At 44.3% G+C, this 22,362-nt stretch overlaps 1 protein-coding gene across 2 annotated transcripts in view; it reads left to right on the forward strand.

Annotated features, from left to right (window-relative positions):
- The first annotated feature begins 658 nt into the window (after positions 1–658).
- Positions 659–22,362, forward strand: part of KIF3B (kinesin family member 3B) — a 41,085-nt gene continuing 19,381 nt past the window's right edge. Inside the window, exon 1 of one of the 2 annotated variants that reach the window (XM_060615064.3) lies at positions 659–800. The gene's annotated coding sequence lies outside the window, so the exon portion shown is untranslated. Of the gene's footprint in view, positions 801–18,645; positions 18,880–22,362 lie in introns of those variants that run through there. The other variant, XM_060615073.3, reaches the window with a different exon arrangement.

Here is a 22,362-nt window from a genome sequence, read left to right on the forward strand (position 1 = left end):
AGTTGCATGTTTTACCTACTGAGCCAGCCAGGAGCCCCTGTTTTACCTTTTGAAGTGATCACTCTGGCAGCCTTGGGGAAAAATGGCTTGGCAGAGCAGGGCTGGACAGGAGTAAAAGCAGACGTTTCAGGCAATCTAGAGGGGAGGGGAGACCCGCCTGGCATGGTGCGGCGGTACTGAAGATGGAAAAAGGTGGAGAGACAGGAGAAATATTTGAGAGGTAGACTAAGAGATACGGTGACTGAGCGCATGTGAGGGCGTGAAGGCGAGGGGAGAGAAATGAATGATTCCTAAGGTTTTTTTTTTGGCTTGAGTGCGTGACCCTAAGTGGGAGCAGTCTCAGTAGCGGTTTGGGGACCCAAGCCAGATAATGGATGTGAAAGCGCTTTAGGAAAGGTCAAGCGGCGTCTGAAATCGCATGGTGAGCCCGAGGCAGTGAGTTCCATCTTACATTTGGGGAAACTGAGGCACGAGAGGCCGGCAGGTGGGGTCAGGCCACGTCCCACACCTCTTCCGTGGATGAAAGGACAGAGGCGCGTGAAGTACCTGCTAAGCGCCCGTACTGTGCCCCGCCCCGCCGGCTTCCCTGTCCGCCGCTCGGGTCCCAATAAAGTTATTGAAATTGACACCGGTTGCCAAGGAAGTGGGTCGCCGAGCCGGGTTGCTAAGGAAGTGAGCGGCGACCATCTCTCCCCATCCGGGGCAGCGGGGAATGGCTGAGCCCGGGGCTTGCCGCCGCCCCCGCCGCCGCCGCCGCCGCCGCCGCCGCCGCCGCCGCCCGCTGTCGGCTCGCGCCTCAGGTGAGTCGGGAGGGGCCCGGGCGCCACCGGGGCAGGTCCGTCGCGCCCGCCGCCCGCGATCCGCCCGGAGGCCCGCGCCGGCGCCGCCGCCTGGCTCTGCTGCTTGGCGAGCGGGAGCATCCTCTGCCCTGACTCCCGGGCATCCTCCGGCCGTCCGGGCGGCCTCGCCCCCCCTCCTTCGGGCGGAGGCGCGGCCTGACCCTCAGACCTGGCCGCCAGGGGCCGGGGGCCACCCGGGGGCGTCTGGGGCCGCGGTCAGGGACCCAGCACTGGAGAGAGGCAGGGGAGCGAGAGCCTGGGGACCGAACCTCGACCGCTGCCCCCGTTCACTGTATGACCTTGGGCCAGTCCCTTTCCCTCTCAGGCTGCAGCCGAGTGTTTGTCCAGGGGTCTCCTAACACTTGCTGCTCAGAGTGCTTAAGAGGATGAGGTGGGTACGTTGAAAGTGCCCTAAATGGGGCGAGGGAGAATTCTTAGGGCCCCCTGACATGGGCACCAGGAGTCCAGTTTTAAATGGGGAGTGTCTGCGTTGGAGACCCCGCATCTCCATTTGGTGATTGTTTGGCCTCGTCTTGGGCAAGTTGATCTCTGAGCCTTCATTTTCTGTAAAATGGGTTAATGAACCTCTGTGGGAAGCCAGTGAAACAGAGTATTTGTCAAGTAGCTTGGCACATAGTAAGTGTCCCACAAGCCATTAGGAGGCATGTGGGGTGGTGTGGGCAAGGCTTCCAGGAGGTGACTTTGAGACTGGTGGGATTTAGGTGTGTAGAGCGCCAGCCTGTATGTGTACTCCTTCCCTGGTGACACCACCCCACCCCCCGCCCCCAGTTTTACTTCTCCACGCTGTGCAGAGCAGGGAAGGTGGTGTGGACCTGCACAGGTAGCCCTGGGGGTGGAAACCCAGAGGTCAAGTCCTTGTAGATGGCTGAGGTTAGCTGTCATTTTCAAATACTTGGACCCTGTTGGCCCGTCCAGAGCAAAAAGATATCTTATGTCTTTTGGGACGTGCTTAAAGCTTAGTAGCTATTTGCAAGTGTATGATTAAGAAGCACTTTTCAGGTTCATTATCTCATTTAATTTTCACGGAGGCTTTGCCAGGTAGGTGGTGACCTTATCCCCATTTCACGGATGGGACTGAGGCTCAGAAAAGGGAATGACTTGCCTGGGAATCTTACACCTATTAAGTAGTGGAGCTGGACACATTTCCAGGTGAATCCTGTATTTTCCCCCCTGTACCCTGATGTCTCTGCTTTCTCAACCATAACTGTTACAAAGCCACAGAGTATTCTTTTGTTTCTTCTGATTTCTACGGTTAGAGGCTTTTCTTCCAGTGGCGAGGAGATAAGATCTTACATAAAACTTCATTTAAATAGATGCCTTCCAGGGACGTTTGGGTACTTAAGTCCCTGAAGCATCTGACTCTTGATTGTGGCTCAGATCATGATCTCACCGTTTGTGAGATCGAGCCCCATGTCAGGCTCTGTGCTAACAGCATGGAGCCTCCTTAGGATTCTCTCTCCCTCTCAGTCTGCCTCCCCCACCCCGGCAAATAAATAAACATTAAAAAAATTAAATAGATACCATCCAAAGTGTGGACCTCAAAAAAGAGCTGGAATTTTTTTTTTTAATTTTTTTAACCTGTATTTATTTTTGAGACAGAGAAAGACAGGGCATGAATGGGGGAGGGTCAGAAAGAGGGAGACACAGAATCTGAAACAGGCTCCAGGCTCTGAGCTGTCAGCACAGAGCCCGACGCAGGGCTTGAACTCATGGACCACGAGATCATGACCTGAGCCGAAGTCAGCTGCTTAACCGACTGAGCCACCCAGGTGCCCCAAGCTGGAATTGTTTTAAAATTTTTAATGTTTATTTATTTTTGAGAGAGACAGAGACAGAGTGCAAGTGGGGGAGGTGCAGAGAGAAAGAGAGGGAGAGGGAGACACAGAATCCGAAGCAGGCTCCAGGCTCCGAGCTGTCAGCACAGAGCCCGACCTAGGGCTTGAACTCATGGACCACGAGATCATGACCTGAGCTGAAGTCAGACGCTCAACTGACTGAGCCACCCAGGCGCCCCTAGAGCTGGAATGTTTAAAAGGCGACTTCTCTGTCCTTCAGTTCCCTCCTCTTTAAAATGAAAGAAGTAGGCTAGATAGTATCTGAAGGCCCTTTCAGTGTTCTTGTGCAACTCTCCTTGCAAACTACTGGTTTTAAAAGCATGGAATCAGGCTGTCTGGGTTCAAGTCTCAGCTCTGCCACCTCCAAGCTGCGTGCCACTGAGCAATTTACTTCCATCTCTGTGCTGCAGTTTCCCCACCTGTAAAAGGGGGATAATGAAAGTATCAACCATGTATGGCTGTTGTGAGGCTTCGTTGGAGCCTAATACGTTAAAGTGCGTGGCCTGTTTGATAAATGTTAGCTCTCATTATTTGGGCTTCACCTATATTACATATTATATTTATATACTTTATATCCTGTTTATGATTGGTGAGTGAATAAATTGAAGTATGTGCATACTACCAGGCTTGTCAACTTCAGAAGGTCACTGCAAGCTGGAAACAGTAGTTGTCACAGTAGAATATTAATGTCAGTATTATTATAGGGTCGCTCCAGGAACGTGCAATCCCCTGCCAGAATGGGTTGCAAAGAGAGATGAAAGCCGGTGGTAGGATGTCAACTCCCAATTGAGTAAATGTGTACTAAATCCCTCTGTGCCAAGCACAATAGAAGATGTGGAAATCAGTCCTGGGGTGTCCGGGTGGCTCAGTCAGTTAAGCATCCAACTCTTGATTTCGGCTCAGGTCACGATCTCACAGTCTGTGAGTTCAAGCCCTGCTCTGGGCTCTGTGCTGGCAGCATGGAGCTTGCTTGGGATTCTCTCTCTCTCTCTCTCTCTCTCTCTCTCTCTCTCTCTCTCTCTCCTCCCTCCCTCCCTCCCCTGCTTGCACTCCCATACAGTCTCTCTCAAAATAAACATTTTAAAAATTAAAAAAAAAAACACAAAATCAGTCCCGATGCCATATACTTCAAGGACCTCAGAACGTAGTTTGTAGGTTACTAGCTTTTGAAATCATTTGACTTCTTTAAATGAATTCATGACTCGTGTTTAGCCCTACTGCAGAGTAAAGCTGCTTGTTCAGATCTCTTCTTTTTTGTCCCTAGGCTTCTGTTGGGTGCCTCGGTTAGCAGCTTCGTTTAATCCACTGGTGTGTGGGGCCCTGAGAAAGATCCTTCTCTTGTGCCACTTAATAATACAATGCTGTCCGTGTGGTTTACAGAAGTGCTTAAGCGTGCCTTCACTCATTTGGTCTTATGAATAACCCTGTGAGGAAGGTAGGTTACAGATTTAATTTCCCCATCTTGCAGTCCAGGCACCTGAGGGAAGAGAAGCCCTGCTACCAGTAAGTGGCCCATTTCACATGGGAATTGGGTCTTCCTGCTCCAGGTTCAGTGCTGCTGCCCTATGCAGCCTCAGTCTGTGTGTCAGGCCCTGTTATGTGTCAGGCCCTGTTCTAGCCTGGAGATACGATGGTTCCGAGATGGATGAGATCCTTGCTTTATGCAGCAGACATTCCAGTGGCAGCAGTAGAAAAATAAACCAAGGCCACCATTTGGAAAAGTGGCAGAAGGAACAGCAAGGGTAAACTGCTCCAACAGTGGCTGGAGCAGGTGAGTTGGGGTGGAAGGAGAGAGAGAGAGGAGAGGGGGGCTGATGGGGAGGGGTGAGGCCTCAGATCCTACAGGGCCTTGTAGGCTAGAGTAAGCACTTGTGGTTTGATTCTAAAAGCTTGGGAGGCCAGTGAAGTCTTTAGGAAGGGGAATGACCGTAGTCGATTTTGGGTTTTTTAAAAAATCATTCTGGCCTCTGTGTGGCCAATGGATTTTAAAGGGAATAAGCATGGCGGCCAGGAGGGTAGTTAGGAGACTGGTTGAGAAGTGATGAAGGCCTGCTGCAGGGGTAGCAGTGGAGGTGGGCCCAAGAGGGTGGACTGGGGATATGTTTTGGAGGCAGAACCAGCAGGATGGTGGTTGGGAGAAGAGCTGAAGGAATCAAGGATGATTCCTGGGTTTTTGGCCTGAGCAATTAGGTAGATGTTGGGTGGTGCCATCTGCCTTTAAAATGATGAAAGGACTTTTTGGTAAGGTGCTCTGTGGGGAAGAATTCGCGGTGGTTCACTCCGAACCTGTTGGAGGGGCAGAGGTATAAACATCATACCTTACAGTTCGTGGGGACGAGATCCCAGATTATGTGCAGGAGCGCAGACGGATGCATCTCCCTGAAGCCCTCACCTTGGACTTCCGCAAGCCCTACTTTTCTTGCACTCTGGCTCTTTGCCGGCTAGTGGAGTGGCAGGCGTGGGCTTTGCCAGGGCAGTGCCCATCTGTCTCATGCTGTTGGTGTTGCTGTCCTGACTCGAGATCTTGGCTGATGAAGGCTGGAAGGAGGCTAGCCAGCTCTGGGAGAGAGTGAAGCTCACTGTCAGGGCCTCACACGGCCACAGTTTCCCTGCCAAAGTGGTTCTTTTCCTTGGCCCTCAAATGACATTTCTAAAGTTTCAGAGCTTTTGATTTGGGAATCCCTTGTGAAAAGCTGTTGTGTTCTGCCAGAATTCCTGGAGGATCCTTGAATGGAGTATCTCTTCTGAGCAAGAGAATTCGAGCCTTTTTTTCCTCTAGGCTAATACTTGCACTGGTAAATGTAAGCTTACGATGTTGCAAATTCCACATGGTGAATAGAAGACTCATAATCCCACCGCCTCTACTCGTATAGCCTTGTTTGCTGTTTAAAATGTTCTTTCCTGTGTGTTCTTATCCAGTAATGCCAGTCCATGGAGGTCATGTGGAATATGTACCAATCCCCAGTTTACAGATGAGGCATTGAGATGCCAAGAGGTCGTTGTTTTTGTAACGTTAGGCACCTGGTAGGTGCTGGGTGAGGGAGATTCTTGCAGCTCAGGGAGTGTGTTTTTCATGTCAGAAGTACCCTTGTCCCCTGGAGCTTGCTAGAAGTGCAGAATCTGGGCCTAGATCTAATAAACCGGGCTGCATTTTACCAAGACCCCTGGGTGTCTCCTGTGCAAGTTAAAACTTGAGAGGTGCGCTTATTTGGTACTAAGTGGCAAAACTAGGGCTTGCCTGTGATAACGATAATAAAAGTGACAGGAGTAGCTAACATTCATTGAGCCGAGCACTGTTGTAAGTACTTGACCCACGTTGTCTCATGCAGTCCTCATAGCAACCCTGACCATGGGTACTGTTATGAATCCCACTTTCCAGAAGAGGAAAGCAGAGGCACAGAAAATTCCCATAACGTCCCCGGACCCTTTGCTCTTTCTGCCGCTGGGTTTTCCAGGTGGGCAGTCCGTCCCTGCTGTCTCGTCCAGAGCCGTTCTCTTCTGTACGTGATACTAATGTTACATGCTGCTGAGAAAGTGACTTGAAAGAATGTTTGAGGAAATCAGGGGAAGAACCCTTGAGCTATTTTAACTGAATGAGATGGATGTCAGTCACTTGACCCATAGTCAAGAAACAGATATGCAATTTATAAGATAAGCACCTCTCACACTTCTTAACAGTCCAACACTCAAGGCCGTAACAGCTGATGTGGGTAGGAGCTGCGAGCCTGTACTGAGTCATTTGACCCTACACTGTTTCTTGATGGTGGTGATAATATCTGTGCCGAGAAGAGGGCAGCCAAAGTCCCATACCACCCGCTGACTGGCTGCAAAGGATGCCTCAGTTTTCCCTCTCTGCCCTGTGGCCTCATTGTTTTCCTTTCAACATCTCCTTATCTCAGAGCTTAAAGTCTTAGAAAGATTTCTTGGTCAAGGTATGCCCGTAGAATCTTAGATTTCTTGGTGTCTTAGATTTCACAGGAAATTCTGGTGTGAAAAGGCAGTGGGATCAGGTGGGGTGGGGCAAGGATTCTGGTAGCAATTCCGCCACTTGCTGTGTGACCTGAGGCAAGTAATTCAACCTCTCTGGCTCTCAGTCGCAGCGTCTCTCTCTCTCTCAGTCTCAGAGTCTCAGTCTCAATATATACAAAATAAGGACCTGGAACAACTTTCCAAGGCTCTTCCAGCCCCGCCTGGAAGAATGAGTATGGAGTTGAGTGGTATTTTCTTTCTTGGTGACTTCATGCTGGGCTTTCACCCAGGCCTTCCAGGGTGGGGCTTTTAAAGCACATTTCTGGGCCGCCAGAGATCCTTGATTGCCATCAGCTCATCTTATCAGCCTCGCACATCTGCATTGCAGCTGGGGATGTTTCTGTTTAAGGCTCAGCTAGTCCTGGTGACACATTGTGTCTCCTCACTTTGTCACACTGCAGGCATTGAGCTCTTCACACACAAGCAGATCTATCTTTAGTATGCTGATTTATTTAAATCAGAGTTTGCATTAGAGAGCACCAGCGATCATTATGGTGGGTGTGGTTTTATTTTTACAGTTTTTGGCAGGATATTTGCAGCACTTGCATTTTGTCATATTTGAACATGGTGTATAAGTGGAAGCGGGTCCAAGGGAACAAGGAATTAGAGCAGATTATCATGCTCTTACCTACTCTGGGGTCCTTCACATCACCTTCAGCAGAGGTTCCAGGAACTGCCTGCTTCGGGGCTGTTGTGTGGGAATAAAGTCAATGGAAACTAGAAGCTCATGGAATGGTCTCCAGCAGTGTAGCGGATTGCAGTAATCATTACTTTATAACACATTTCAGTAACCTAAGCAAAAAAAAAAAAAAAAAAAAAAAATCTAGCTAGTAAATCACAAAAGATTCCATTCAGGTAAGATAAAATATCAGCTCAGGTTACTTAAGATAACCACAAGAAGATTGTACTTGGTGGAAATAGTTCCTGGTTTTGCAAGATCTGCAGTAACCAGTCAGATTCTAGCCTAAGAAATATATCGTGTTTTTCCTTCCTTACTTCTTCAGTTGGCAGCGTTTTTTAATGGCATTTTTTTTCCTGTTTATAAAAATAATGAATTTCTGTTGAGGAAAAATGAGGAAAGTCCTGAAAAGATCAAACTTAAGATTCACTTTGGGGCACCTGGCCGGCTCAGTCGGTGGAACATGGGACTCTTGATCTCGGGGTTATGAGTTCAAGGCCCCATGCTGGGCATGGAGATTGCTTAAAAATAAAATCTAAAAAAAAAAAAAAAAAAATGCTTTGAAAGATTCACTTTAGGCGTGTCTGGGTGCCTCAGTTGGTTAAACGTCTGAGTTTGGCTCAGGTCATGATCTCGTGGTTCGTGAATTCGAGCCCTGCATCAGGTTCTGTGCTGACAGCTCAGAGCCTAGAGCCTGCTTCAGATTCTGTGTCTCCCTCTGCACCTCCCCTGCTCGTGTTCTCTCTCTCTCTCTCTCTCTCTCTCTCTGTCTCAAAGAATAAGTAAACATTAAAAAAAAAATTTTTTTTTAAAGAGTCACTTTAAGTCCTACTGCCCAAAACTAGCCACTGTAACATCTTACTATCCAAAGGCAAAGATATCCCTAAATATATTTTATCTAGTGGATGTACAATTCTTACCTATTTCCCCTATTATCATTTAGGCTAGTTTCAATGTTAAATATTATAAATAATGCTACAGAGAACATCTTGATGATTATCTTTGTGTAAAGGTTTGTCTGCATTTCTGATGATTTCTTTAGATTATTTAATTAAAAAATTTTAATTACAAAGGCAGCCTCCTTAAATCACATTTTTAACAAGGCAATGTCTAAATAAAGTTGGAAAGGCAGACATTTTACTACAATTTGGTGGAGAGGAGTTGCCTATGAAAATGGTATTCTAACTCAATTTCGGCATTCTTGTCTACTGGCAGATATGTTTTTAGATAAACGTACACTCAAAGCGTTACCTTTCATGTTGCATCTGGAAATGTTCATTTCATATTTTAGAACCATGTTTCCATGTTTAGTAGTTATAAACTAGTAAACTTTCCCTGGCATTGGGCATTTGTTTCCAGACTTTTACAATGACATAATGGGCTCTAATGAACATCTTTGCTTCTCTCTCTCAGCCTCATAAGAGAGCAATTCTAATAAATAAATAGATGGTTTGGGGACGGTTAGAATTTTCAGAGTTCTAAAGGAGAACCGTATGTTTTCCTTCTTAAAATTTTATTGGGATCCTCCAAAAGTGTTAAAAAAAACAACAACAACTTTATTGAGATATAATTCCCATACCATAAAGTATCTTTTCATAGTTTTTCTCAGCCTTCTTTGCTCCTTCTCCTGCATTTTCTTTTTGATACAGAATTCCCACTGTATAAGACCCAGAACACGGGCTTATGTAAACCCTCCGTTCTCTGAGCAGGCTGTTGGCTGGTGACATTGACTGGAAATACTGTACATACATTATCAGGTTTGTGCACTGCACGAGCTCTCACTATGAGAGCAAGCGTATCATTGTGGAATTGGACAGTGCATCATGACAACTGTGGACTTTTGGAGAGGGATTTTTAAAAAACATTTAACTCATCAATTACTGAAATAAGTTCTATGATTTATGGGAGATTCTGCTTCGTCAACTTTGGGAACTGTTTACTATAGAGGTGGCACATGTAGGGCGAGCTTCTCCAACATTTAATTAATATAATTAATATAAGAAATTAATTTGCTTCTCCAACATGAGTATACACGCAAATCATCAGAAGTCTCAATACAATGGGATTCTGATTTGGGGGGATCTAGATGGGGTTAGATTCTGCAGAGTTAAACCAGGTAGAACAGGAGAAGATTTTAGGTCGCACTCCATACAGCATCCAAAATTATATTGAATGACATGGGTTAGGATGAGGCTGTTAGCGTTATTCCCTTTTAAACTTTGTTCTGGCCATGTCAAGGAGAACGTTTGTGTGGTTCCCATCTATTTCTTAACACTTGCTAAGTTGGTTTTCTAACCAAGAGAGATCAGACCGTCAGCCCTTAGGTAAACCATAGTATCTAGCTAGAATTTAGTGACGTTGTTGTGTGTCCTTATATTTATTTTCATAGTTACCTTCTGTGTACAGTAAGTGATACTGATTTTCTATTCATGCTAGTGATACAAAGTTTCTTTGTGTTAGAAGAAAGTAGATTTAAAGAAAACCCTTGAGTAAATGATAGTACAGGTGGTTCGTGGAAATGGTAAAAATAGTGAAGAGACAATCAGATGACTGATATTTAGGGCTGGTGTAGGAAAAAGGCCATGAACTTTGGAGCCAGGCAGACCTGGTTTCTGCGTATTTTGCCACTTATTAACCCGGTGTGCCATGTTACTGCCCTCTCCCCTGCTCAGGGCTTTTCTCCTCCAGATTGGGTCAGGGCAGAAGCACCTCCTGTGGGCCAGGCCCCGTAATGCTTGTCTCCTCTGATGCTCAGACAACTCCATGTGGCAGGGTATTGGTGGTCTTCCCATTTCACAGACAAGCAAATAGTCTCAGAAGGAACTTGGGCCGGGTTCCAGAGCTAGGAATGGTAGCACTGGGTTTCAATCTGAGGTGTACCTGAATGTCTCTTTTCATTACTCCAGGCCACTTCCCTCTTTTAAATGTAGATTTTGCTCTGGCTCTCTACCCAGCTGAATGGCAGTCTGATTAAAGTGAAACGTCACTGAGGGGCGCTTGGGTGGCTCAGTCAGTTAAGCCTCTGACTCTTGATTTTGGCCCAGGTCATGATCTCATAAGTGAGTTCGAGCCCCACATGGGGCTCCGTGCTGGCAGTGTGGAGCCTGCTTGGGATATTCTCTCTCTCTCTCTCTCTCTCTCTCTCTCTCAAAACAAATAAACTTCAAATAAAATTGTTAAAAAAAAGAAAAGTCATTGCGCACACCCATGTTCCCTACAGCATTACTCACAATTGCCAAGAGGTGGGAGTTGCCCAAACGTCCCTGGACAGACCAGTGGATAAAGAAAATGTGGCGTATACACACAATAGGATATTATTTAGCCTCAAAAAAACAAGGTGATCTTGTCACCTGCCACAACACAGAGGCAGAGTGGTGGTTTGCAGGGGCTGGGGAAAGGGGGAAATGGGGAGTTTCTGCTTGATGGGTATAGAGTTTCAGTTTGGCACGATGAAAAAGTTCTAGAGCTCTGTTACAATGTGGATGTAGTTGGCACTGGATTGTACACTTAAAAGTGGTTCAGAGGGTACATTTTGTATATAAGTGTAGGGTTTTTTTACCACAATTAAAAATTTCTTAAAAGTAGAAAAAGAAAAAAAGCCATTGGTCAGAAGGCATTTTTTTTTTTTTCATTTTGGAAAAATGTCAAGCGTACATAAAAATAGACTAATATAATGAACCATGAACCCATTACCCGCTTCCAGCAGTTATCAGCACATGGCACTTCTGTTCTACCTACAGCCTCCCGTGCACCCCACCCCACTCTGGCACACAGTGCGTAACTTTATCTGAAAACACTTTTACGTGTACGCCTAAAGTAAGAACTTTTTCTAAAGAGCGCCATTTTCACACCTAAAAAAAGGTAACGATAATTCTTTAACCACCTAATATCTGGTGTGCAAATTTGCTCGATTGTCTCATACATTTTGTAATAGTTGGTTCATTTGGCTCAAGATCCAAAAAGGGCCCCCATCAAGCACCAAATGTTATATTTGGTTGATTTAACTGTCTTACATCAAAAGAGTGCATACATTTTTATTTTTATGTATTTATTTTTTAAATTTTTTTTAACGTTTATTTATTTTTGAGACAGAGAGAGACAGAGCATGAACGGGGGAGGGTCAGAGAGAGGGAGACACAGAATCTGAAACAGGCTCCAGGCTCTGAGCTGTCAGCACAGAGCCCGACGCGGGGCTCGAACTCACGGACCGCGAGATCATGACCTGAGCCGAAGTCGGCCACTTAACCGACTGAGCCACCCAGGCGCCCCAGAGTGTATGCATTTTTAGCAGAGAAACAAGTTCACTTCTTTCCTGGATGAGTACTTGGAATGAGAAGTTCCTGGAAGGAAGGCTGGTCTGGCTTCATAGTCTAGTGGTGGTTCAGAGTGCAAGTTCTGTGTGTTGGACTGGTGTGGGCAACAGGGTGCACTGGCGATGGGGAGATTAATGAGACAGCCCAGGGAGGGGGTAGATGGCGCCCTCTGTCAAAAAGGAACCTGCATAGCTTTTACAGCTCTAGGAATGGATCCTGCTAATTACTCCTACCTGTAGCTAAAGGTGTATGTTCAGGATATTCACTATGGCATAGTTTGCAGTAGCAAAAGACCAGGAACCATGAGAAGACGTCCCGGTAGTGGAATGATCGAATACCTTAAAATTTTATTTTATTTATTTATTTTTTTAAGTAAAGTCTACACTCAACTTGGGGCTGGAACTCATGACCCTGAGATCAAGAGTCACATGCTCTACTGACTGAGCCAGCCAGGCGCCCCATCAAATACATTATAAAGCAACCACACAGTGACGTCTAGGCAGCTGTTTGAAGGAGGAGGGTGGTGGTAGAGCAGAAATTGCTTCCAAGATCTATAAAGTAAGCTGGAGAACGGTACATAGCGTACTTCCACTTGAGTTAAAAAAAAAAAAAAAAAAAAAAAAAAAAAAAAGATGGGCGAGCAATACAGATACATTAATGCTTAGGTATGCATTGAGTATTTCCCCAGGGGTCGGGGGAAGATTACTTGCTCATTACTGTACAGCCTGAATTGTTTTAATCTATACATATATTGATATACACATGTACATATGCATATATGTGTGTATTAAGAATAAGTTTATAGGTAGGCCTTTAAATAAGATAAGCCTAGTTTTGAATCCTGATTGTTCCACTTAATTGCTCTGAGACCTTGGGCAAATTAATTTCTCTGAACCTCCCATCCTTATTTTTAAAATGAGGCTAATACCTATTCCTCATAAGGTGATGTTGAGGATTAGAAGAGGAATATACGTTAAGCTCTTGATATACTGTGAATTGCAAGTGTCGAATATGACAAAACCTCAGACCTACACTGATCCTACTAAGAAGTAGCCTCTAGATTTGACTATATTTTTATGAATGTATTTTCTGAATGTTTCACAACTGGATTAAAAAAAGAAAGGATTTCTTTCCCACTTTTTCCCTCTAAATAAATGCTTTCTTTGTCTGCCTGTTTGGGTTATCAAATGACAGGGCATGCATGGTGCCAGTTTGAATTCAGGGCAGGAATTTATTTGTTCAGGGTTCTTGTATGTAACCTTTGTAGGTTTCTTTCCAGATAAGTAGCCTATCTTCCTAAAACACTTAATCTGAAATCAAGTTGCTAGACTTTTTCCCCCCAAGGAAACAATAGGTTCATTGCCATCCCCCTTCTTGATTATAAGAAACAAAATATATGCAGCTGTCAAAAAGGCCAAAGGAAGCAAAAAAAAAAAAAAAAAAAAAAAAAAAAAATCACTTGCAAGCTCAGTCCCAGAGTAAATTAACTTTACTAATCTTGCAGTAGGCTAAGCACTGAGCATTAATTTATTAGTTTATTTAATCCTTAGAACAGTTCTTTAAGGTATGTGTTATTAACTGCATTTTATGTAAGAAACTATGACTTAAGGTAACTTTGTCAAGATTTTGTAGCTAAGTGGCAGTGCAGAAATTAAAACCCTGACCTGTTGGACGCTAAAGCTCATGATTTTAGCGCAGAGCCTGCTTGGGATTCTCTCTCTTCCTCTTTCTCTGCCCCTCCCCAACTTGCACCGTCTCTGTCTCTCTCAAAATAGATAAATAAACTTAAAAAAAAAAAATAAAGCTCATGTTTTTAACCATGACTTTACCCTGTTTCCCTCATGTCTTTTTCTGTACACGTGTATGTACACATGTAAACAAATCACGTCACAGTAGCTCTTCTCTTTGGTAGGCTGCTTTTTTTTTCACTCAGCCAAATGTCACGAATATCTTCCTAGAAGTAAATACTTAGAGGTTTATTGCCATTCTTAATGACTGTATAATTTCCCATTGTAGAGATGTGTTATAACTTAACCAGTCCTTTACCGATGAGTATTTAGGTGGTTATAGGTGGTGCTGTAATAAATATAAACATATGTGTGCATCTTGCATATATATTCAGGGATTGATGTCCTTAATTAGATCCTTAAAATAATTCCAAGAAATGGAGTTGCTGTTTGAAGGGAGTGTTACATTTTGACTATTACACTTCAATGGATTGATTGACTGTTTGATTCAAGATATTGATTACTCAACTGTTAGCAAATAATCTGTGCCAGTTTGAGATGCTGTGGCTCTTATACGTACTGTAAGGGACAGTTTGAAAGTTTTTAGACAGTTCACACAATTATCTGGTTATAAACAGTACCTGTAATAACAACAGCCGGTATTTTATTAACCTTTGGTCTAAATGCCTTTAGGGCGGAGACTACATGACTTGCTACAATGACATTAGAATGTTAAAGAGTCTAGTACTGTAGACCTCATGGAAGCTCTTTTAGACACTTCACCATAAAGTTGAGATAAGTATTTTTACTCCTAGGGCCCTTTGTTCATCAGTTAAAACATTGCCTTTCCCTTCCTGCCTCTCTTTCTTCTTTCCTTCCTTCCATCTTGACGCCCAGCCTGGCTCTCAGACCCACGACCCTGAGATCAAGAGTCACATGCTCCACTGACTGAGCCAGCCAGGCACCCCAAAACATTTTTACTACCTTATATTCATGGTGGTCAGTAAAACTGGGTAGATGAAAGGAAGAAAATAATGAGTTTTAACAATTGGATATTACTTTACTAATTAATTTCACAAAATTTTTCCATCTCCTTTTTCCCCTAATTTTATTTTTCTGACCACACAGTATATTCCCACTAGTCAAAACCCAAGAGGTCTAAAGGGTATACATGCAAAGTCTCCCTCCTGCTCTTACCCCACGCCATATAGCTCTTTCCTTATAGGCAGCCAGTGTTGTTATCTGGCTCATGAACATCCCTTAAAATATATTTTATGCACATATAAGCAAATATAGAACTGTTCCCTCCACACAAATCCAATGTCATTTTTTTTTAAGTTTTTTTTTTTTTTTTTTTTTTTTGAGAGAGAGAGACAGACAGACAGAGCATGAGCTAGGGAGGGGCAGAGAGAGAGGGAGACACAGAGTCCAAAGCAGGCTCCAGGCTCTGAGCTGACAGCACAGAGCCTGACATGAGGCTCAAACTCGTGAACTGCGAGATCATGACCTGAGCTGAAGTCTGGCTTTCAACTGACTGAGCCACCCACGTGCCCCAAATCCAATGTCCTTTTAAACATTTTTAAACATTTTTTTTTTTTTTTTTTTTTTTTTATCGAGGGGGAGAAAGAGAACTTGCACATGCATGTGAGCACAGGGGAGGGGCAGAGAGAAAGTGGGAGGGAATGAATCCCAAACAGGCTCTGTGCGGTCAGCGGAGAGCCTGACTCAGGGCTCAGTGTCACAAACTGTGAGACCATGACCTGAGCCAAAATCAAGAGTTCGATGCTTAACTGACTGAGTCACCCAGGCACCCCCCCAATGTCCTTTTAAAAGTTCCTCAGTGATATTATTTTTCAACAAGAGATGAATAATCTTGTTTCAAAAATTGTGTAACTCCCATTAATGGGAGACCCAGAATTGGGCTTGCTCTCTGATACTTCAAAACAGCGCTGGTTGTGAGAGTAGTGTTGATGGTGATGAGGTAGATACAGAGTAGAAAACAGCCACTTCCCCTGAGAGAAACTTGCACAGGGAGTTGGCTTAAGCCTGGTTAATAGGGAGCTGCTTTATCTTCTTGCCTGAGAGTAGTGTTTCTCAGATGGCCCACGTGATCTGTGGCTTCAGCTGCCTTTCAGATCCTGAGTCCTTGAACTCCAGGCCAGGGCGGTTGGCAGGTGGTTGCCTGGTCTGATCTTAGAGGACACTGCATTGGAATGCATTGATTAAAGTTGCATTAGCATGTACTCTGTGCACCTGCAGATTGCTCCGCCTTGCAGGGCTGTTTCTGGTAAATTGTCAGACCTTTATTTTTTTCCCCTTTGAAGATACCACATGCTCACTAAAGAATAGATCACTATTGATGTTTTGATGGGACTTATTTTATATAATTGTGATTGCATGCGTTCAGTTTTGTAAACTGCTTTTTCATTTGTGATAAGCATTGTCCATGCCATTACAGACCCTTGGTAAGTGTCATTTAAAAAGATAGATTAGGGGAGCCTGGGTGGCTCAGTTTGTTAAGCATCTGACTTCGGCTCAGGTCATGATCTCTCGGTTCGTGAGTTTGAGCCCTGCATGGGGCTCTCCATTCTCAGCGCAGAGCCCACTTCAGATCCTCTGTCTCCCTCGCTTTCTTCCACTACCCTGCTCGGGCACTCTCTCCCTCTCAAAAATGAATAAAAACATTAAAAAAAAAAAAAAAGATCAAGGTCTAGGGGCACCTGGTGGCTCAGTTGGTTAAGCATCCGACTTTGGCTTAGGTTATGATCTCGCAGTCTGTGTGTTCGAGCCCTGTGTCGGTCTCTGTGATGACAGCTCAGAGCCTGGAACCTGCTTCGGATTCTGTGTCTCCTTCTCTCTTTGCCACTCCCCCACTCACATTCTGTCTCTCTCTCTTTCAAAATTAAATAAACATTTAAAAACAATTTAAAAAGATAAAGGTCTAAAGAAAACCTCCTCTTAAAAAAAAAAAAAAAAAAGACTTGCATGGCAGGCCTTTCTTAATCAGATCACGTATACGTGAATTTGGTTATAGACAAAGATGCCTATAGGAGCCAGGCAGGAAATACAAATGGGCAAAGCATGCTGGGTGTGACTGTAGAGAGCGGGGTTGGGGCAGATTAGAGAGGTTGGGCTCTCCAAAGTAGCAGGTGTTTTCTCAGTTCCCATTGCTGCCATTTGGGTCATGGGCTAGGGGCTGTCAGATATTCCTATTCTTCAAGAGAAGCAGAAAACCTGGTTGTTTTTTTTTTTTTTTAATTTATTTTTATTTTTTATTATTGAAGAAACTTAAGTTTATTTATTTACTTTGAGAGAGAGTGTGAGCATGTGTGTGCAAGTGCACACATGAGTGGGAGGGTGGGGTAGGGGAGGGAGGGGCAGAGAGAGAGAGGGAGAGAATCCCAAGCAGGCTCCACGCCATCAGTGCAGAGCCCGACACAGGCCCCATCTCACAACCATGAGATCGTGACCTAAGCTGAAGTCAGGAGTTGCATGCTTAACTGACTGAGCCATTCAGGTGCCCCAAGCCTGGTTTGTTTGTTTTCTAATGTGAAATGGGTGTTTTGGTTTTTTTTTTTTTTTTTTTGAGAAAACGTATTTTTACATATTCAGAAAATAATATGGGAAACAATCCGGATTGACAGCAGTTAACATTTTCTCTTATTTTCTTCAAGCCTCATTTCCCTGGGGTTTTTGTTTGTTTGTTTGTTTGTTTTATTTTGTTGTTTTTTGTTTGAAGTAAACTCACCTCCCAATGTGGGGCTTGAACTCATCTCTAGATCAAGAGTCGCATGCTCCACCAACTGAGCCAGCCAGGCACCCCACCCTGTTCTATTTTTTTAAGAGGAATGATACAATATTACAGATAAAATTGAAATATCCTTCCCATTATTTAAAAAAATTTTTCAATTTTAGAGAGAATGAGCGCATGAGCAGGAGAAAGGGGCAAAGGGGGAGAGAGAGACAGAGACAGAGACAGAGAGAGAGAAAGAGAATCCCAAGCAGGCTCCATGCTCCAAGCAGAGCCCTCTGTGGGGCTGACCCCACGACCCTGGGATCATGACCTGAGCAGAAATCAAGAGTCGGACGCTCAACTGACTGAGCCACCCAGGCGCTCCAAAATATCCTTCCCATTTTTAATCCCATTCTCCACCTCTCACCCTGCCCAGTTTGGGCAGCTGCTATCATAAATTGTTGTATATCTTTCCCATTTTTTTTTTTTAACGTTTTATTTATTTTTGAGACAGGGAGAGACAGAGCATGAACGGGGGAGGGTCAGAGAGAGGGAGACACAGAATCCGAAACAGGCCCCAGGCTCTGAGCGGTCAGCACAGAGCCCGACGTGGGGCTCGAACTCACAGACCACGAGATCATGACCTGAGCCGAAGTCGGCCACCCAACCGACCAAGCCACCCAGGCGCCCCCCCATTTTTTAATACTTACAAATGCAGCTCTATGAGCACCATATTATTTTATAAATTTTTTGTTGTTTTATAAATTTTTAATCATAATTATCACTCTGTACTTGCTTTTTCACTCAGCCTGTTTATTTATCCATGTAAACATATATAAGTCTAATTCAGACTTGGCAGACTTTTCTGTAAAAGTTCAGGCAGTAAATATTTTAGGTTTTCTGAGCCAGACTGTCTCTGTTACAGCTACTCAACTCTGATATTTTATAGCTAACGCAGCCATAGGTAATGTGTAAACAGAGGAGGTATGGCTATGTTCCAATAAAATTTTATTTACAAAAACAGGATGTGGGCCGGATTTGGCCCCTGGGCTAGAGCTTGCTAACCCCTGCTCTAATGTATTCCTACTGAATAGTATAGTGTGTATGATATGATCACACCATATGCTATTTTTCAATTCCCCTGGTTTAGATTGTTTCCAGCTTTTCTATTTTAACATGCTGCAGGAAGCATCCTTGTCCATGTTTCCTTGTGTAAACATTCACATTCAAAGGTTTTTCACTAGGACATACACATAAATAGAAGTGGAATTGCTGAGGCTTTCTTTTTTTTATTTAAACAAATAAAATGGACCAAATAAAATGCTTCGGGTAGAAGAACGTAACCAGTTTGAGACCTCTGTCCTAGAATCTCTATAGGAAGCCAATAGTTAGTGAGAATCCAATCCACACTTACTTCTAGAATGTGAGGTAAGAATCCGTGACAACCAGCAAAGATGAGGGTGCATTCACCCAAGTATAAGAGCTGGAGAATGATCTGGAAGCGTGTGACCGCCATGAGAAATGCGTAACTGACTTCCTCAGCGGACAAAAGTGGTGAAGTTAGGGAGAAACTCAGCTTTTCGTGGGTAGTGGCCATTCAGACGGTGGTTGTTAACGTCGGAATGATCAGTTCTAACAGAAAAGCTATTCAGGACGAAGGTGACGAGCTGCTGACCTGTGGTTGCTTCTTTCCTGGCAATGCTGTGAGTTCCTTTAAAGATTTATCACTGCAATTAGACCGGCTAGAAGAAGAGTAAGGAAGGTAATAAAGCAAAGAAAGAGCGTCAGGGCATCCTTCCAAGAAAACCCTCTCCTCTGAGGAGGACCCAGAGCAAGTTTTTAAGCCCTGGTGGCAGGAAATTAAATTAGCCCATCTTCCTGAAGCAGTATGGCAACAATACATGACTCGTGCAGTCGAGCTCAGCGAGCTCAGCAAAGAAATGGTATTATTCTGTGTTCTGAGTTGAGATTTAATTAAGAGGACTCGGGCTTTGGGAAGTCCTTTTTGAAACATTTTAAGCATGATTGTAGGTCATTATAGTTCCTTTGTTTTTATCGTTTGGAAGAGCGCAAAAAATATACGGTCACCCTGCGGCGGACCTTTTCATTTTTTTAAACAGGCTCGGGGCCACCTTGTTTTGATAGGTAAAAGCTGGACAGCTCTGCCTCTTCTGTAATGCAGAAAAATTGGTCTCTCCTCTGACCCATTCTCCTCTTACCCCCCTTATGTTTCCTTTAAAAATTTTTTATTTTATTTTATTTATTTAAAAATTTTTTTTAATATTTATTTTTGAGAGAGAGAGAGAGAGAGAGACAGAGCATGAGTGGGGGAGGGGCAGAGAGAGAGGGAGACACAGAATCCGAAGCAGGCTCCAGGCTCCGAGCTGTCAGCACAGAGCCCGACGTGGGGCCGAACCCATGAACTGTGAAATCATGACCTGGGCCGAAGTCGGACGCTTAACCAACTGAGCCACCCAGCCGTCCCTTTTCTTTCTTTCTTTCCTTTTTTTTTTAAGGTTTTATTTATTTAAGTGCTGTCCACCCAACATGGGGCTCAAACTCATGACCCCGAGATCAAGAGCCGCATGCACCTCCCACTGAGCCGACCAGCCTCCCTCCCTTACGTTTCTTACTCCAAGTCTATGGGATCTTGTCTAAACCATCCCATGTGCTGCAGCAGAGGCCTCCCCACGGGAGGCTCCGGGGCTTGGGGTTTGAGCTTGGCCCCTGACTTTTGCAGGTCTCTGCTGACATGGAGGTAGAGACAGGCAAGGGATCAGCTGCAGTGGTAGCTTGGGGGCCATTGCCCTGGAAAAGAAAGGGAGACCAGACCGGCCATTCTAACATCTAGTTCTTTCTTATCATCAGACAAAATTGTAATAGCGTATAGAAAGTGATGAACGAGGGACTGTCTTACATGCTTTTCTTTAAATGGCTGGAGCTTCACTTCTCTAATTGAACATGGATTAAGTATTTGGATCTCAGTTTAATCTGATTTTTTTCAGGGTGATAACTATAAAACTGAACAAGAGAATAAAAGTTAGGGCTCACTAGTCATCTCTGGAATGATCGTTTGACAAAGGTTTTGGATGAATCTGTATTAGTTGATTTTAATTCCGCTGTATGTTAGTTCATAAAGTGCTTCCGCCTTTGTAAGTACTGCCTAGTGTCACGATCATCCACCAGGAAGGAGCATTATCCCTCTTTTACCAATTTTAAAGAAAATGGGTTCAGAGAGGGTAAGAGGTTTTCTGGTTCTTCATCCTAGACATTATTTTATTACATCTAACAACTAGAGAAGTATGAAAAGTAAATTTTCGTGTTTCCGTGTGCTTAGCAGCAGAAGAATCTTCTATAAAAGCTTAGTGGGGGAACACATTGACTCTCTATTAACCTGCAGCACATTTGCCTAGAACGGCCCGTCACTGCTTCACATTCTGCCACTCCTTTGTTGGCAGGGAATAGGTCATCCTCACAACTAAAAAGACATTGTTATCACTGTTCTAAGTGTCTATTAAAATGACAAATGCATATATCCTGTGAGCCGGCAGTTGCACACCTAGAAATTTAACTTACAGCTATACTTGCTCACACATGCAAGGATGTGGTTCCAGTTTTTTCACAATAATACCAGAAACAGCTTAATACTAGAACTTAAGCTGCCGTACGTACGGTGGGATATTTTGCTGCTGTCATAAGGAATAAGGCAACTCTGTGTCTACTGAGCGAACAGACTCCAAGTTATGTTGTTATTGAGGAAGGCAAGGTGCTGGACACTGTTGTTCCTGTGTATAACCTTCTACGCTTGTGTTAAAAAGGAAGGGGGCAAGTGGGCGCCTGGCCGGCTCGGTTGGAGGAGCGCGTGACTCTTGATCTTCAGGCCCCGCGTTGGGTGTGGAGATTTGCTTGAATAAAGAAACTTAAAAAAAAGGGGGGGAGGGTAAGCATGTATTAAACATATTTGCTTGCTATGCATAAACTGGCTCAGGAAGATTAAAAAGCTAATAATACTTGCTGTGTGGGCAGGGACTTGGGTGGCTAGAGAACACGTGAGGCGAAGGGACCTGTCACTGAAGAGCGATTTGAATCAAGAAGCATGAGAATTACCTATTAAAAAAACCCCAAAAACCCACACCGAGGTTTTTGGGAATTTGAGGTCCTCATACATACCTCTTTACTCTGATCTCTTTGCTCTCTTCCCCTTCCCAGAGGACCCACTTTAGCATCCTTTCTCTTGTTCCCCGAGTTTTCTGGCACCACCAGATGAAGTTACTTAAAAAACATTCTTTTTTTTTTTTTTTTTTTTTTTAAACGTTTATTTATTTTTGAGACAGAGAGAGACAGAGCATGAACAGGGGAGGGGCAGAGAGAGAGGGAGACACAGAATCCAAAGCTGGCTCCAGGCTCTGAGCTGTCAGCACAGAGCCCGACGTGGGGCTCGAACTCACAGACCGCGAGATCATGACCTGAGCCGAAGTTGGACGCTTAACCGACCAAGCCACCCAGGCGCCCCTAAAAAACATTCTTAACACCTATTTTCTTATTTGCATTCATATTGTATTAAGTTTGTTGATTGAATAAGTGCTTTCTCTGTTTGAATACATTTTGCACAAGCCATAGTTTATGATTTTAGGGTGGAAGAGAATTATGGGCACGAGATGGGAAATTCAAACAGCACAAACAAGTGCACAGTGAAGTTTTTTCTCTCTCTTGACTCTCAGAGTCCTCTAGGCCCACAGTCCCCCTGCTGAGGCTGCCACTGTTACCACTTTGTTGTCGTGGTCACTGCTTTTATGTGCATACTTCTAATAATATTGTTTTGCCTGTCAAACATAAACATGCATCCACGTATCCCCATGCTTACACAGTGTTAACCATTCTGTACACACTGTTTCCCATCTACTGTTTTCAGTTAGCAGCACGTCTTAGTGTAGGGTTACATTTAGATTAGCACATTCTTCTCAGTAACTGCATAGGATTCCCCTGTATATACTATTATATATGTTTAATTTATTTAATCAGCCCCTTCTTGATGGGCGGTCCCAGGCAGTCTGTAGCTGTAGTCTGTCGCTCCTACAAATGATGCCACAATGAATATCCTTGTATCTGTGGGATAAATTCTTAGAAATACAACTGCTGCGGGGCGCCTGGGTGGCGCAGTCGGTTAAGCGTCCGACTTCAGCCAG

The sequence above is a fragment of the Panthera onca genome, chromosome A3 (assembly GCF_046562875.1).
Source record: "Panthera onca isolate mPanOnc1 chromosome A3, mPanOnc1 haplotype 2, whole genome shotgun sequence".
Classification (NCBI taxonomy): Eukaryota; Metazoa; Chordata; class Mammalia; order Carnivora; family Felidae; genus Panthera; species Panthera onca.